Genomic DNA, 18,495 nt, shown 5'->3' on the forward strand with positions numbered 1-18,495 from the left:
TTGAAGTTATGAATCTATAGTAACATACGGAAAAAGTAACGCAGAATGCACTATCCTTTGCCAACATGCAGTAAATTTTTGAAATCTCAGTAAACAATATTTCAGCAGAAAACAAAAGAAAAGCATGGCCATGCAAACGCGCAGTCTTACCCGCAACGAGGGGTAAGACTGCAATCACGTTCGGGTAAAAATGCGCAACGTGCTACTAACGTTTTCTAAACAGAGTCACATTCGTATGAATGTTCTATAAAAAGGAACACAAATCACTAAAGGAAGTTCCTCGTTCACATAAAAAGCATTTGTCGTGCCATCCCAATATGTGGCACAGTGAATGAAGACCTCGGCTGGGAGATCACTAACACAAATCACAAATGAAGGTTCCTGTTTCACACGATGTGCAGTTTTCGTGCCACCATTCGTCACCTATGGCACACTGAATCCAATCCTCGACTGGGAGTTTGCTGTACTTCTCATCACAACCAAGGCAACTATACTCTCTCCTTCGACGTTGCCAGCTTGATACGTCTTCTTCAGCAAGGATGTTCGTTTTCATCATCCGTGGAAAGATGAATGCAGGAGGAATGAAACTTCCTGACGCGCTCATAGGACATCCAGCACTAATGGTTTGTCCACGTTCTCCATTAACAACTGTCTTAACAGATCCTTTTCCCTTCAGACTTATGACTTTTGGAGGTTTCGATGGAACTGTGTTGACACCAGATTCATCCATATTAAATACACAGCATGGTTGAAATTTATATTTATCAATCATTACTGCAGATATGTAAAATATCTGTTCAGCTAGAATTTATTGCACAGTCTTGCAACGCGTTGAAATCGGGCACAAAGCACATTATGCTGTCGAGCCATTGCACCATGCAATGAAATCGAATACACATGCGGACTCTGCATTAAGAGAGCTGCCTCTATGAATTAACATTCTGATATCCTCTTCATTTACAGTGAACAAATTCTAAGAAAACTTAGTATCAAAATAAATAGCAAACACCTTAAAATTCTTCTCGCTTTACTCTCACAGCACAACGAACTCCCAACATGTCTTCCTAACATCCACGACTAGCTTCCATCTTAGACGAAGTAGCGGTGGAGCAGTGGTGCCAACCATGTTTTGATTTTCACATGAAAAAAAAATGGTTCGCAGTATTACCCGACGCGCATTCTTACCCTTCTCTATTATATTTAAGATATACCACCTTACCAAAATTAACCGGGAATTCTTTTAAATCATTGAATTAAACGTGGATTCGGTCAATTCTGCGGACACTCCCGCAACTCAGACTGTCTGTCTTTCTCTAAATAGACAAGATAATGCTAATTGGAATCCATTACAATTGAATGGCTGAGGGAAAGTAGGAACAGATTCCACAGAGTGTAATTTTTGGGAAATCGATGAAATAGTACTGGATATCAAAATACTTTATTATTTAAAAACTATCTATTGTGAAATTATAATACAAAGCTCTGACAATAATTCTAAATCAATACATTATGTAAATTGTTCTTACGTAAATAGACACAGTTATAAAAAACATCGTGGAACGTTTTCCGTTTCCTTCTCACTTTATCGTAGCAAGCAATAAATGCAGTTTTTAAATTTTACAACCCAGTTATAAGTTGATATAATATTACTATGAATGCAAGGTAAGTGTTCTTACCAAATAAAATGTTTACATTAACAATTCTCGATAATACATTTTAAGTAACACAACATTTTCTTCAAATACGGGTGAACATGCAACATGAACTTTGATTTGAACAGTATTCTCTGCACAGCACTGCTAAGCACTATCAGAATGTTCATCATATGCAGACTGCACGGATTTAGGCCATTAAAAATGATGTCGTGCAAGTCTTTGCAGTCGGCTGGTACTTAATGCACAATTTTAGCCACTTCCTCAATATTTGTATGTTTTTTAGCTTTCAGCACCAACAAGAAGCAGCCAACATTTAAAGTAAAAAGTGTTAAAAATCAACAAATAATCAACTTTAAGCAATGGTATTTTTTAATTTTTTTTAACATTATTAGCTATTGGAACTTTCCCAGAATAAGCTTTAGTAGTAGCAAGCACAATATCATCGTCTTTGTAGAACTTGAACTTGAATACTTCTCCTAGTGTCGTCTATAAACTCGTGTGCTGTCACATATCCTCAGCCATTGATTGTCATTCTTCTCTTTGAGAGGGCGGTAGACCACCCAAACAGTGAGTAGGCGACAGGTACGTAAAGATATCTATCTACTTACCTATCTGCATTATGTCTCGGAAATCTCTGGAGCAAGGTTGCGCATAACGGTAGAGAAGGGGAGGAAGCGAGTGGACGAGCAAAAACAGTGCGCGCTGCTGCAAACGGCTGATAGCTGCAGCCGCTTTTTCCCTTTCCATGCACTCAATTCTCCTCTAACGCGTCCCTCTCGAGTTCTACTTGCGCAGATGACTTCTTTTCATTCGCTTACTCAAGAGATTCCCGGAAAACAGACTGTATCGCTGCGTGGCATATCCAAGGTTGCCCGCAAAGATACAGCTCTTCAACTCCAGTGCAGATGAAGGAAATACCAACCATTTATACTAATCCACTTTAAAATGCACTTTTAATGCTGGGAATGCATTTGCTTGAACCATTATTCGTGTAAGTCTCAAACGTGATTCCTCATCTATTTTATTATAAATGATACTTATTTTCTTATTTTCTACCTAGGGTTACGCCTTCATGGCGTAGTGCAAAGCACAGGGGAGCACTTTACCTTTTTACTTATTTTCTTGAATTGATTGAATTTTTTTACGTCGCTTTTCTGCCACTTTTGGCTAATCGTGACGATGAGGATGATTCATGACATGCGGAGTTGATCACGGAACACTCACACATTCCCAGGTCTGGATTCGAACCCGGGACCTCTAGTAGCGTAACGCGCTGTTCTAACCACCTATCGGTGAAAGTTTATTTGTACTATATCCATCATGCTTTAAATAGAACAATCAAAGTAATAATGCAAATAATATTTCCTCATATATGGGGTCCAACCGCTATATAAAATGTGTCATCTTCATGTACGCCGAACATTATCACCTCTCTACTTCACAAAATGTAAGAAACGTATTCTCTAAGTATACAGGTATTGGTTCAAGCAATAAGAATCGTGCAACAATTAAATGCTACTATTTATTTTTACAGACAATTTGGATAAGCACGAAAAGTTGGTTGTTGAAATAAGGAGAAAGGATTGTTTCGAGTGAGTAGAGCTAATTGTCGTCTTAGAATCTTCAGGCCATTGTTATGAGTTCTCGATATTGTTGACATTGGTGTTTTCGTTCTGGGAATAAGCAAGGTTGCCAGCTGATTCTTGTTGTCCGCAGTTCTTCTCCTCTCCACAGCCACTGTCCTTTCCACTGGAGAACCATCCCCAACCACCCTCGTTGCTCTCTTCGGAAGAATAACCATGATGCTTGTGGTGGTGGCTGGCCAGGATGGTCTGCAGCACCTGCGAACGATATGGCAGTTAGTGGCAAAACTGACACAAAAACTATAAGTGGTACATCTTCGACTTTAAATTATATGTGTGGCAATTACTCCTGAAATCCAACAGTTCATCCATATGTGAATATACTGTCAGAGCACAGGGTATCCTATAAGTCTTTGTACCCCTAGATTATATCTATTATATAGTACATAGTTATAATATTTTCCCTAGATATATACAGGGTGAGTCAGAAATATGGTTCATGTTTAAAGTAAACATAGTTTTTTACTGTACAGTGTACAGGGAAATGGTGAATGGTATATTAAATTTGAAACTTCATTTTTTCAGTTAACTATCAATCGCCCGCGCTTACGTCATTTGCCAAGATGGCGCTGAATATGCAGCAGTATGTTACAGTTGCAGCATGGGCAATTGCATACCAGAATGATGATGAGAGGCATGGGCACAGCAATGGACTTAAAATAAACAACAATTCGATGTAAGCAGTCGTTTTCTCCAGTTTCCCACAGTCGACGGCAACAATGTTACTTTAAAATCACGTCTCGTCAGTCTCAAAACCATTCTGGTATGCAATGGAATCGGCAGGTTTAAGAAGAGAATGAAGACCAAAAAATGGGAAAATGGCCTTTTGTACTGACATCGTCGGAAAGCGTCGCTCTACAAGTGAGTGTGAAGAAAGATAAAAAAAGCAGTCCCTAGAGGAAGATAAAGAACCCTGAAATGAACGTAAGGTGTCAGAACAAAATGAATCCGGACCTATTTTACAGTTGTTTTTTTTCTGATATCCCACAAATATACTTTTGGACTTATTTCCTTCTTAAACCTGTCAATTCAATTGGCTACGGTGCAACTTTAACCTGCTTCTGCATGTTCAACGCCATCTTTCAAAGCTCTGGCGCCTGACGCTTTTCTGAAATGATATAAATGAAATTTCAAGTTTAATATACCATCCACCATTTCCCTGTATATTGTACAGTAACACACTGCATTTACTTCAAACGTGAAGCCATATTTCTGACACCCTGTGTGACATTTTTCTAATATAACATATGTATCGATTTACATTATAACATACTTGGGAACTTAACATAACGTTACATTACATAGTTTGCCCGGTGCGTTGTCGTTTGTGCACCCATACATACGTCACAAGCCGTTCCCTAGTACGGTAACTATGTCCTTCACATCAGACACGGCGACAGGATAGATGCAAGAAGGGGTACGGGGACTTCAGGGACGCCCTATACAACTATATTGAATTGACATTGGGATGAAGGGAAATTACTTTTCCTTTCCTATAAAATAATCAGCGCTGTGGATGATTCGCTTATACTGTCTGTTGTAACTAGATCTAGGAATTTTAGGTTAGACAAAGCTGTTTTAAACATCTAAAATAGGCTTGAAATGCTTTAAATCTAAAAATAAAAATGCCCTTGAAATTCCGCTGTTATCCTATTACCGTAACAATTAACATTGCCGTTTTAAAACATTAATTGCTATAACAAAAGGTCAACAGTATTTAATACCATTTTAATTATATTTATGGTGTATACCACTGCAATGTATAATCATGATCTATCTTCATGCTAAATGAAATATTAAAATTTCAATTTGAATTTTTTCCATGTGTCTCAATACTTTTTTTTAATTATTATATATCTTTATGGAAAATTAAATATTAAAATGTAAATTTGATATTTTTTTCTCACGTGTCTCAATACTCTTACATAAGTTTATATGAAAGACCTCCCCGATGGCGCAGTCGCAGAGTCGTCGCCTTGCACTCACGGATAGCCGGTGGAGGTACATAGTCGTTGTGGTCCCACATTAAACTGTAGGTCCAGTCCCGATTAACCTTACTGTGCATACAGTGGACTTAAAACACCAAATCAATCAATCATAAGTATAATGAGTTTAATATTCCTAGTGGTTAACGATATCACGTTCACTTCGCATTCCAGTCACAGAAAAAAAAGTGACGTCATGCATGCACAATGCACATGCGCTAAAGATAGAAAGGATTGCATATCGTCTTTTAAAATTAACAGGCGAACTGTTTAATTTTAAAGGTGGAATGTTGTACATTTTCCCGTAACTTATAACAGTGCACTTACCACACTCAAGCAGATGACGAAGAGAAGAACTGCTACCTTGGACGCTGCCATTTCTAGGATTGGGTTTTAGCTCTGTCGAGAGGGAAGAAAAAGCATCACTGTGTTTTTATTTTTTAAATTCCGAATTTCGTATATATGATGTCAAAAATTTAAACTTTACTTCACTTTTATTCAACCTCCATCATTCGCATCCGGAGATGGTATTACTTCAAGATTTCAATTGCTTAAATCTTACAGATTTACGTTGTTTAATGATTCCTTTAATGTTAACATCTAAGGCATCAAAATCGATTGTAAATTACAAGTAGCACTGGCTATAATTTTTAAATTATATTTACGTTGCGCAGACTTTTTATTTACTTTAGTTTGGTTCGTGTATTTCGATAGAAATTCTGCTTCACTAAATGTAATAAATTTTATTCATTAAATTAACTAATGTTCTTTGGCCGGGATATCAGTCGTAATTTTTATACACATTGTAAAATTTGATCATCAACTTCCACTATCATCCAACTACCGTAAAATTTACTGTGATTTTTCTTAAAGTATTTGAGTATATTACATAGTTAACCAAAATTAATGTAATTTTATTGACTCACTTTTAAAGGTATATTTATGGTACACACAACTGCAGTTGATAGTTCATTTTGTGAGGTAAAGTTATTTAAATACTTAAAGTTTGAAATATATTTCTTATTCATTTTAATGTTATATCTAAAACACTTTGATAGCATTCATAGTTTCCTAGATAAATGTGAAAATTGGTTTATGGCCACCATTTTGAAATATACTAGCCAAAGCACAATTTAATTTTCATGGGACTTTTAAAATATGTTGGTCTGTGAAAAATGCTTACTAGCCAACTGATTATATAATATGAATGAGTGTGTATCTGTCTTTATTATTTCAAGCGATTATTGAAGACATTCTAACCACAGCACATAGAAGCTACTACATGGATGTGCTTACGCTCACTAAAAAAAAAGTGAATCAGGTTTATGTAAATTAACAGGAAGACTTTTAAATATTAACGGTAGAAAATAGTAATTTTTTACAGTGTACTTACTCTGACTGTAGTACAGTTATGAAGTTACTGATGCTACACATTGGTAAACCAACAGCTTAAGTACTCATCAACAGGATGAGGAACCGCAAAGGATTTCTCGTTAGGGATTTTTAACCAAGGTCACAGCATTTTATAAAATTAAGGTCCGAAGCATTTCGCCCATTACCTTCAGCGTGTGTCAGAAGATCAGATAAACTTTAGTTTATCCTCGAAAATTACCTACCTTCAACAGTTAAATGACTTGTCCTTAGCATAGTAGTTTCGATACAACTATCTTAATTGTACAATCTAAAATAACATTCATATCTCCAGTATCAGTGTGCGAGAGGCTTCGTTAATTTTGTATCACGATTGTCATATTGTTGAACTGTCTGTAGCAAAGTGGTGGTAGGGTATAGAAGTTCCAAAGCCTTGATTTTCTTTGTAGCGTTATTTCGCTATCTTATTCGCCTTGCAAGCAATCGAGTTTCGAGAAAATTGTAAGTTACGTTAACTCTAATTTGTTTCAAGCTTCACCTGCCTTCGCAATAATTATGCTTCAAGGTTCAAGCTGTGCAAAAATTTGTCTTTCAAGCACAAAATGTGTGTCAACTTTGCATTGTGTTTGAACGAAAAAAGGCTATGGTGAATAAATAACTGTAATCTTAGTGGTTTCATTATTTAGCGTGTATATTAATTTAGATGGTTCACTGTTAGAAGCTGATGTTCAATTTACCAAATTCTAGCATTAAAATTTAACACCCTGCTGTTAATTTACAAGACTGGATGCAACACTTTTCTACATGAACTTCAATGTTTATTCTTGCATGAAGATTTATTTATTTATTTATTAACCAATCGCCTATAACAGAGCGAATGCTCCAATTACAATAGGCATTACAATTTGCTATATACAATATAATTTACATAAATATATAATACATGATACAAAGACATAGTAATTATTACACAAAACAGTAGGTAAATATGAATACAAAAAGTTATACAAATACAAAAGTTACACAAATACAAAAAATTACATACATATACATATTACAAATTTTGAACAGAGGAGAAAACTAAAGGACAGAAGAAACAAAACATAAACAAGTAACAAACTATAAAAGCTTGAGAAGAATAAATAAATTATACGAATACCACTATTTAAATAGGAAACAGGAATAATCAATACAAAGCAAAAGTTCAAATTTGAATTCGTTTATATGTATACAAAATTTAGAAAGCTATAAATTGTATTTGAGACTATAAATAAATCACTCTAGAATTAGATCTGTTTTATTTGTATATTATATCTAATATGTTGTTTAAACTATATAGATAGTTTTTAATATTAAAAGCAAAATTCAAATCAATTCCATTCAGGACAATATTATTATGTTTTCTTAATAATCTAATGATTGGAGAATTTTGATGGAATTTTGTGTTTGATTTATTGCAGTAAAATGGTTGTCTTACTCTTAATACCTTATATTTGACGTTAAAGTTTATCAACTGTATAAGATTTTCACACTCAAGTATACCATTGACAAGTTTGTATAGGAATATATGGTCAGCCGTTTCGCGTCTTCGTTGAAGTGTATCACATGAGAATTCATATAGTAATTTAACGTAGGAGATGCGATCTGCATATGAAGATCTCTTGTATTTTTTGTAGTAAATATGTCGTAAAAATTTATTCTGAATTTTATCAATTTTATTGATATGGCATGAGATATATGGGTTCCATACCGTACTCCCGTATTCTAATTTTGCTGGTACAAAATTATTAAATAAATATACTAAAGAGTTGATATTAAATAAATCTTTGGAGTTTATTAAAACAAAGCCAAGTATTTTATAAGAGTCGTTAACAACTTTTTGTTGTTTAACCACATCCCTAAATCCTTGGTAATGCTTTTTCTACTTAAAGAATTACTGTTAATTATATATTTGTGAGTGTATCTCATATGTCGTCGAGCAAAATAAAGTACAAAACATTTATTGACATTAAAAGAAAGCTTATTTGTTTGTGGCCAAACGCAACATTTATTTAAATCGGATTGGAGAGCTAGACAGCCAGTCTCATGATTTACTCTCTTGTATATTTTTACATCATCGGCAAACAATAAGCACTTGGAGTATTTAATTGTTCGTGGTAAGTCATTAATAATGATTGTAAATGCAGTTGCATTCACCATAAATATATTTTTGAAAACTGGATTATTAAAATTACATTAATTAATGTGTTTTTTTAAATCAACAATACTTAGATAAGCAGGACGTATGGCATGAATGAGAGAGGGAAGAAGAGTTTAGAGGATTCTTGTAGGGAAATTTCATGGTAATAAACATGTAGAAAGGCCACGAGGGATAACGTTGAGATGCGCCTAAAAGAAATCGGTAAGGATGGAAAAGATTGGACTGATCTTGCCCAAGATAGGGGCAGATGGAAGGCTTGTGTTGCTGTAGCCATGAACCTTCGGGTTTAAGAAGGCTAGTTTAGTTAGTTAACTATATAATGACTATTAACATTCGTACTTTAAAGACTGCCATGGTCATTTATTACGGTATTGGACGGCAACGGAAATTGACGTATTTTACCGTAATTTCTTCAGTAAACCTTTTGAAGTACACAGTCTCGTTGTACAACAGAAATCGTCATGTTTGTGATACCAACATTTAATTTTAATCCTTGATTGAATACAGGTATTTGAGAGGAGCCCGGACTATCCCAACACTGTATCTTTGCATTTGGTAGATCGTATATATATAAAAAAAAACCTATTAGGCTAAATATAATGTTTGAGATTATATTACACTATCTGATTACCCGGCGTTGCCAGGGTATTTATTTATCCCAATCTTCTATTAGACAGGAATATAATAAATTCTAATTATAGTGCAAAATGAACTTGGAGTTGAACGGCATTAGGAGTGTCACAATTCATTTTAGCGACCCCGTAAACTATGGATTCCACAATAATATCGGTCGTTTTAGATGTCACCCCCTTTCCACCACCATCCCTAGGGGTGCCAGAGGTGTCTTGGCAGTGTCACTATTCATCTTAGCGACCCCGTAAACTATGGATTCCACACTAATATCGGTCATTTTTACAACACAAAGTCATATCAGCCTGAATATCATCCTGAATGTTAGGCAACCTGAGAAACACTTTCGTTGTGATGGATTGCATATAGCCACGGATGTCTGTGCGGATTTTAATATCGGTCGTTCTGGATTATTTTTACATGTCATCCCTTCCCAAACGTTTTACTAACACCAAGAGCATCGGTAAGAAATGCAGTACGGATAGGTATACGGTGATGATATAAGTATGGACGATGATGTCGGAAAGATGACGTCATGTTTGCCGCCCTCACCACGTAATGTCACGTTTCGGTGATGTATCTTGCCCCCCCCCAAGCTCCCCAGATTTGTCTGTCTGAGACTTCTTTGGGTTGGGTTACCTTAAGTCGAAAACCTCGTTTAGTCGACGAGCTGAATGTTGCCATTCGTGAAGGAATTACAGCTGTGCTAAGACGAAATGTTGGCAAGGACAATGCGGAACTTTGAGGAGAGACTCCGGATGTGTGCAGACACATTCACGTCATCTGTCCATACTTAAATCATCACTGTATACCAACACAAACTGCATTTCTTACCGGTGGTTTTGGTGTTACAAAAACTTTGTATTTTGAAAATCAACGACGCTACACTTATTTCAAAAGCATGCGTTCTTTTAGCGACACCCTGTATATTCATTCACACAGAATATCTGAAAATAGTATTTATACTCTTTGAATGTTAATAACAGAGAAACTCTTAAACATGAGTAGACATTTTGAACATGAAGCTCAAAGTGTCTACGTTCAGTATGTGTGAATACGTGTATGCATTCTGTTGTTTTCAGTTCCGTCAGTATAGTTCCACCAGACGGTTGGCATTAGTGTACCAAAAATATCAATGGTTAGCAATTTTTCTTTAGAGAAAGGGAAAAAAGTGTCGAATATGCACCCAGATCTCCACATTTAGCACTGTCATATTTCTCTGTACTTGTGGGGAACTGTGAAGAACGATGTGCACGCCACAAAGCCACAGACACTGGATAACAAGAGACGATTGAAACTATCTGTGCTTCCCTTCTCGTAGAAACCGTATCTGATATTTGTCTATTTGTTCCAGAGCGTTGCAAATGGTCATTTTTAACATCTATAGCTTCGCGATATGTTACACCAAAAAAGTTCATTATAATTCAGTGATTGTAAACACTAGTTTGGGACATTCTCTCTCTCTCTCTCTCTCTCTCTCTCTCTCTCTCTCTATCTCTCTCTCTCTCTCTCTGTGTGTGTGTAAGTGTGTGCAAAAATAGTAACATTTGAAGAGAATCAAGAAAACGTCGTTCAGTACCGGACAGGCTATGTGTTAGCTCATGGATGAGTCCAAAATATAAAGTGAATAGTGAATATAGCCGACACCCTAAATAAGTGGCAAGGTACTAGCCTACAGTTCAGCGCGTTCTTGCAATGCTCACAAGTAAAGTACAAGATGCATTCCTCATCTGAACACTGGATGTGCACCAAGGCATTACACAAGAGACAATGCACCTGTTCTTCATTGAATGTCTCACTACAAATGATGCATTCTATTGTTTCTCTCTGACCGGACCTGAAGTCCAGGTGTTTTGTCTTCTTCAAAGGTGGCATGTAGTCTTCATCCTCCTTTGCTCCCCTTGTAGAAATGCGTGATGTGTTTCCTCGTTTCATCTTCCCAACGTCCTACATGCCTCGTTCATATCGTCTGGTTTTTATTTTCTTCTATTCAGCCTGTTTCTATTTTGCCGGTAGCTGTTGTTTGTAAAGACTGCACGTCCAGACCTCACTTGCTGCTGTTTTTGTCGTCTTTTTCTTCGAACTTTACCTTCTGCTGGAGTTGTAGAAGAGATCTTGGTAATTGGGTTATTGAAGAGAGCATATGTTGTATCTAACTGTTCAGACGAGAGAACTGAACCGTTACGTTTTGGCGTCTTAAACATAGGTGTTTGGCATGAGGTTGAAGGTTCAGTCAAGAAATCCTGGCTGGACATGTTGGTTGGAGACAGGTCAGTGAACGAGTGTCCTGGTTTAGAGCCTGTGGAGTTATTGTGCTTTTTGGGAACGTACACACATCTGAACTCCGATGTCTGTCGTATTACCTTGTTGGACATGACTTCCTTGATCGCATTTTTCATGACTCCTTAGTTCCACTTCCCTTTCCTTCTCTTCTCATTTCCAGTCATTGTGTTTGAACAGAAACAAGACAGTTTATTAGGCCGTTCGTTTTTAACTTATTATTGTCTGGTACTATACGATCGCCACATTATAACACCTCGTCCGATTTTACATTTCGTGCATCTGCTATCGTAAATCCTATACCAGCTATTACGAACTAGAGGCCTATGTACACACTTGTGTATAAAACTATATCTCCTGCTTATCTACAACTGGAGGAAAATCGCAGTGAAAATAACTTTTCCTACGAAATGCTTCAACCGCTCTTCTTTCCTACCGCTCCCACAGTCTACGCAGACTTGCGTGCCCAAACTGTGTTGAACATTGATACGCACACGTTGCTCTTGTGTTGTTTCATTCAGTTGGAGTTACACAAGTGGATGATGGATGATTAATTCCTGTGTTAAGCTAGAAGGCCTACGAAAACATGGGACATAATACAGCAACCATATGGTGACCAGGCATTATTGCTGGAAGAAGACAGTCATGTTACAGTCCGCATGATATCAGATGTACTGAAAGTGAATATGGATGTGTGTTGTGAGATTTTACTGCTGTATCGGTAGAGAAATATCTGGCCAAGCATCGTATCCATGCTCATCCACATCTTCCATATTCGCCCGATCTGTCACCGTGCGATTTGTTTCTGTTTTCCCACTCTGCGACGCCACGGGTCCTGGGATCGAATCTCGGTTTGATCATGGATCTTTGTGAGTGTCCATTCATCAATTTCATCATATCATCACTCATCCCCATCTTCGCAAATTAGGCAAAGAGGCACCAAAACGCGAAGTAAAATAAAGCAAATCAGTCAATTAAGCAAGCAGTTGTGTTGATCAGTATCCCATAAGAAATGTCTTCTGCTTGCTTCCAAAACTGCCAGAAATGCTTTCATCTGTGTTTGCATAGCACAAGGGAATACTTGGACAGAACCAAAGGCAATTGAATGTTCAATTGAATATACTGTATCATAACATTTGTCCTTGAACTTCTCACTTCCTCGTTTTATCTTTTCTGTAATTACTCTTCTGTTTCCCTCTGTCTCACAACTTTTATCTTTTTCTTGGGATGTTATTTATCCACGCTATCTATTCTTATGTACACTTCTCCTATCATTCTCTCTCTCTCTCTCTCTCTCTCTATCTCTCTCTCTCTCTCTCTCTCTCTCTCTCTATATATATATATATATATATATATATATATATATATATATATATATATATATATACTCTATGTGATCAGAAGTATCCGGACACACACCTGAAAATAAAGTACAAGTTTGGACAACCCTCCATCGGGAACACTGGCAGTCAATACAGTGTTGGCCCACCCTTAGCCTTAATGACAGCGTTCACTCTCACAGGCATACTTTCAATCAGGTGCCGGAAGGTTTCCTGAGGAATGGCAGCCCGTTCCTCGCAGAGCGCCAAAATGAAAAAAGGTATTGATGTAGATCGGTTTGGTCTAGCACGAAGTCGGCATTCCAAACCATCCCAGAGATGTTCTATGGGATTCAAATCAGGACTCTGCCCACACCAGTCCATTAGTGGGACGTTGTTGTCGTCAAACAACTCCCCCACAAGCCCTCCAGTATGGACGGTGCTCGGTCGTGTTGAAAGACACAATGGTCATCCCCGAACTGGTCTTCGGTGGTAGGCAGCATGAAAGCTGTTAAAAAGTCAACGTAAGCTTTTGCGGTGACTTTGCCATGTAAAGCAACAAGGACCAAGTCCCCACCAGGAGAAACATGACCACACTGTAACCCCGCCACCTCCAAATTTCACTGTCTGCACTACACAGGCTGCTAGATGTCGTTCACCAGGCATTCGCCACACCCACACCCTACCATCGGATCGCCACATTGTGTACTGTGATTCATCACTCCACACAACGGTTTCCACTGTTCTATGGTCCAGTTTCGACGCTCCTTGCACCACACGAGGCGGCGTTTGACATTTGTCTGTGTGATGTTTGACTTATGGGCAGCTGCTCGGCCATGGAAACCAAGTTGCCGCACCTTGCGCCAAACAGTAATGGTGCTTGGAGTAGATCCTGATGCAGTTCGGAATTCCTGCGTGATGGTGGCGATGGATGATTGACGATAATGCTGTACGACCCTCTTCAACACTCGATAGTCTCTGGAGGTCAACATGGGAGGTTGGCCTGCACGAGTTTGGGTTGTACACATCCCTTCACCATAACATCGGAAACAGTGGACAGTGGGATGTTTAGGAGGGTGGAAATCTCACACACAGGCTTCCTACACAAGTGGCACCCAACAGTAGTGCAGGTGGCCCGGTTCTAAGCCCGAAAGTGAGGCTCGGTGAGGCTCGCCTTAATGGTTTGCTCTTGTAAGGCATAAGCCTCATTTTCTCGCAGTGCTGCCAACACCTTACTCGAAAAAATCACCAAGGTTTTTTTTTGGTCTAACCTAACCTAAAGCAAGGAGCTGGCAACCTTGTTTAAGGCTTGCCTTACAGTGCATAAAGCAAGGTTGCCAACCTACTGGTACTTTTGCCATAGCCTTTTACAAAAAAGAGAGAGGAGAGAGAGAGGGGGAAGAGTTAAACAACCGACGGCTGCCAACACCTACCTACAGCTTTTTTTCTTGGTCTAACCTAGCCTCAAGCAAGGAGCTGGCAACCTTGCTTGAGGCTTGCCTTACAGTGCATAAAGCAAGGTTGCCAACCTACTGGTACTTTTGCCATAGCCTTTTACAAAAAAAGAGAGAGGAGAGAGAGAGGGGGAAGAGTTAAACAACCGACAGCTGCCAACACCTACCTACAGCCTTTTTTTTTTCTTGGTCTAACCTAACCTAAAGCAAGGAGCTGACAACCTTGCTTGAGGCTTGCCTTACAGTGCATAAAGCAATTTTTGCCAACCTACTGGTACTTTTACCATAGCTTATTACAAAAAAGAGAGAGGAGAGAGAGAGGGGGAATTAAACAACTGATAGTGCTGCCAACACCTACCTACAGCTTTTTTTTTTTTTACTTAGCAAAAGCTACTACCTTTTTTTGAGGCTTAGCCAATTTATATACTGGCGTAACATACACACACTAAACAAAGAGAGCCGGCAACAAACACGCACTGCCGTAAAAGAGAAAGAGATGGGTGGATGGCAACACAGTATGTGTGTGCGTGTGTGTGTGTATAATATGTAGCATTATTAACTAGAGTGTGTTGGCAACCCACTTACAACTAAAAAAAAATAGAGATGCCAACGTTGCTGTAAGATGAAGAGAGAGAGAGAGATTTATGGCTGGCAACAGTGGTGAGCGAATGCACCATATCGTAATTTTCCAACTCCGGCAATGTTTGTATATCGTGACCTTTGTAAACCTCTCTCGGGGGAACGATGTGCCACACACACACACACACACACACGCGCGCGTGCGCGTGTATTGTGACGCAAGCAAACAAACAAAATAATAATAATTGTTGTTTTTTAGGATTCCTGGCCCCCATAACCCCGCCAGGAGTGCGTGGTGCCCAACCAAAAAAGTAAAGGTTTTCCCGTACGGCCTTCGAACGTAAAATTGATTGACGTGGGGGGCGAATCTCTTCGGGGATGTCTTTCAATTTGTATATTTACCCGTGCATACTATTTATTATTAATTTAGCCGTGTTCTGTTTGGCGTCCATTTCGAGCAGTTTTCCCGGTGGTAAAATTTTATCGTTTTTAAATTTTTTGATTTTTTACACAAGGCTATGATCTTACGGATGTACGTGGCGTTTAGCGTGTCCTGTGAGAAATACACGTGAAGATCAGCTTCCGTGCAGCCGGTGTGGGATTCGTGACGCCGCGATAAACATCAACTTCCGTACCGGGCGGAACGTCCGTTCCGGCGGCGTGGAATTCGCGCCTCTCCCAAGTTCACGTTGAAAGGGGAGAGGCCAGCTGCCACCATGATGCTCGGGTAGAGTGACGTAAAGTCCAATGTCAAAATAATCTCATCCTCCGTTCTGTTTTTGAGTGCCACGTTCATGTGAGGGTTACGGTGTACGTAACCCCCGACCAGCTTGTGATGATACTCGAGATGCTGCCGTGGGAAACACAAACATTGCTTGTTCTGCAACGCTTCGCTGAAATAGTAATGCGAGAGATGCCAGTTGAGTTTGTGCCCTCGAAGCTGGTCCGCGCGCAACACGCTCTGGCAGCACAATTCGGGTCGCCCTAAACTCAGAGGCCTAGTGAGTTGGCAATACTGACACGACCTAGTTTTTGCTTATATTGTCACCGCAACCGGATGCGACGACGGGTGGAGAGAAGAGAGAGGGGGGAGATGACTTTCGTTTCTGTGGAAGCTTCTGGACAGAACAGTGAAGTTTTTGCGACTGTGCGCGATTATACTACCATTTGTGAGTGTTAAATTGCTAGCAGCTTTTTGTAGGTAAGTTTTGTTTCTTGTTATTTTTTTGCATGTGTGTGTGTGTTAATAATAATAATTACGAGTGGCGTTAGTGAACAGAAAGTGTTGTTTTGATTAAACATCGAAATTTACGATAAACAAAAAAAATATGAGCATACATAACGTGCGCTTGAAAAAAACTATTCTTCATCGCGAATAACATAAAAGCGAGGTAATAATCGGAGGGAGGGGAGGGACGATGATTATGATCATGTTAGTTTACTCATGGTGGATGGTATTGACGCGTGTACTCTGGGTTAGATTTGTTGTTTTAAGTCTATTTTATACACAGTAAGGCTAATCGAAACTGGACCTACAGTGGGATCCGCCAGGTATCGAACTTGGAGATTAAAATTATACAAGTGTACAGGGGAAACTTTATTTTTTTGAATGTGTTGATACTCTAAGTTGGATTTGTTGTTTTATGTATAGTAAGGCTAACCGAAACTGGACCTACAGTGGGATCCGCCGGGTATCGAACTTGGAGATTAAAATTATACAAGTGTACAGGGGAAACTTTATTTTTTTGAATGTGTTGATACTCTAAGTTGGATTTGTTGTTTTATGCACAGTAAGGCTAACCGAAACTGGACCTACAGTGGGATCCGTCAGGTATCGAACTTGGAGATTAAAATTATACAAGTGTACAGGGGAAATTTTATTTTTTTTGAATGTGTTGATACTCTAAGTTGGATTTGTTGTTTTATGCACAGTAAGGCTAACCGAAACTGGACCTACAGTGGGATCCGCCAGGTATCGAACTTGGAGATTAAAATTATACAAGTGTACAGGGGAAACTTTATTTTTTTGAATGTGTTGATACTCTAAGTTGGATTTGTTGTTTTATGCACAGTAAGGCTAACCGAAACTGGACCTACAGTGGAATCCGCCGGGTATCGAACTTGGAGATTAAAATTATACAAGTGTACAGGGGAAATTTTTTTTTTTTGAATGTGTTGATACTCTAAGTTGGATTTGTTGTTTTATGCACAGTAAGGCTAACCGAAACTGGACCTACAGTGGGATCCGCCAGGTATCGAACTTGGAGATTAAAATTATACAAGTGTACAGGGGAAACTTTATTTTTTTGAATGTGTTGATACTCTAAGTTGGATTTGTTGTTTTATGCACAGTAAGGCTAACCGAAACTGGACCTACAGTGGGATCCGCCGGGTATCGAACTTGGAGATTAAAATTATACAAGTGTACAGGTGAAACTTTATTTTTTTGAATGTGTTGATACTCTAAGTTGGATTTGTTGTTTTATGCACAGTAAGGCTAACCGAAACTGGACCTACAGTGGGATCCGCCGGGTATCGAACTTGGAGATTAAATTATACAAGTGTACAGGGGAAACTTTATTTTTTTGAATGTGTTGATACTCTAAGTTGGATTTGTTGTTTTATGCACAGTAAGGCTAACCGAAACTGGACCTACAGTGGGATCCGCCGGGTATCGAACTTGGAGATTAAAATTATACAAGTGTACAGAGGAAACTTTATTTTTTTTGAATGTGTTGATACTCTAAGTTGGATTTGTTGTTTTATGCACAGTAAGGCTAACCGAAACTGGACCTACAGTGGGATCCGCCGGGTATCGAACTTGGAGATTAAAATTATACAAGTGTACAGGGGAAACTTTATTTTTTTGAATGTGTTGATACTCTAAGTTGGATTTGTTGTTTTATGCACAGTAAGGCTAACCGAAACTGGACCTACAGTGGGATCCGCCGGGTATCGAACTTGGAGATTAAAATTATACAAGTGTACAGAGGAAACTTTATTTTTTTGAATGTGTTGATACCCTAAGTTGGATTTGTTGTTTTATGCACAGTAAGGCTAACCGAAACTGGACCTACAGTGGGATCCGCCAGGTATCGAACTTGGAGATTAAAATTATAAAAGTGTACAGGGGAAACTTTATTTTTTTGAATGTGTTGATACTCTAAGTTGGATTTTTTGTTTTATGCACAGTAAGGCTAACCGAAACTGGACCTACAGTGGGATCCGCCAGGTATCGAACTTGGAGATTAAAATTATACAAGTGTACAGGGGAAACTTTATTTTTTTGAATGTGTTGATACTCTAAGTTGGATTTGTTGTTTTATGCACAGTAAGGCTAACCGAAGCTGGACCTACAGTGGGATCCGCCGGGTATCGA

The 18,495-nt window shown here is 38.5% G+C and overlaps 1 long non-coding RNA gene across 1 annotated transcript; it reads right to left on the bottom strand.

The window, feature by feature from the left end:
* Window positions 1-3,236: 3,236 nt before the first annotated feature.
* On the bottom strand, window positions 3,237-5,676 carry LOC146001988 (uncharacterized). Its single transcript, XR_014443656.1, has 2 exons — window positions 5,611-5,676; window positions 3,237-3,496 (listed from the first exon to the last, which is right to left on the bottom strand). It is a non-coding gene; the product is annotated as an uncharacterized LOC146001988 (long non-coding RNA).
* Window positions 5,677-18,495: the final 12,819 nt, after the last annotated feature.

This window comes from Lepisma saccharinum, chromosome 18 (genome assembly GCF_977018435.1).
Source record: "Lepisma saccharinum chromosome 18, izLepSacc3.1, whole genome shotgun sequence".
Lineage (NCBI taxonomy): Eukaryota > Metazoa > Arthropoda > Insecta > Zygentoma > Lepismatidae > Lepisma > Lepisma saccharinum.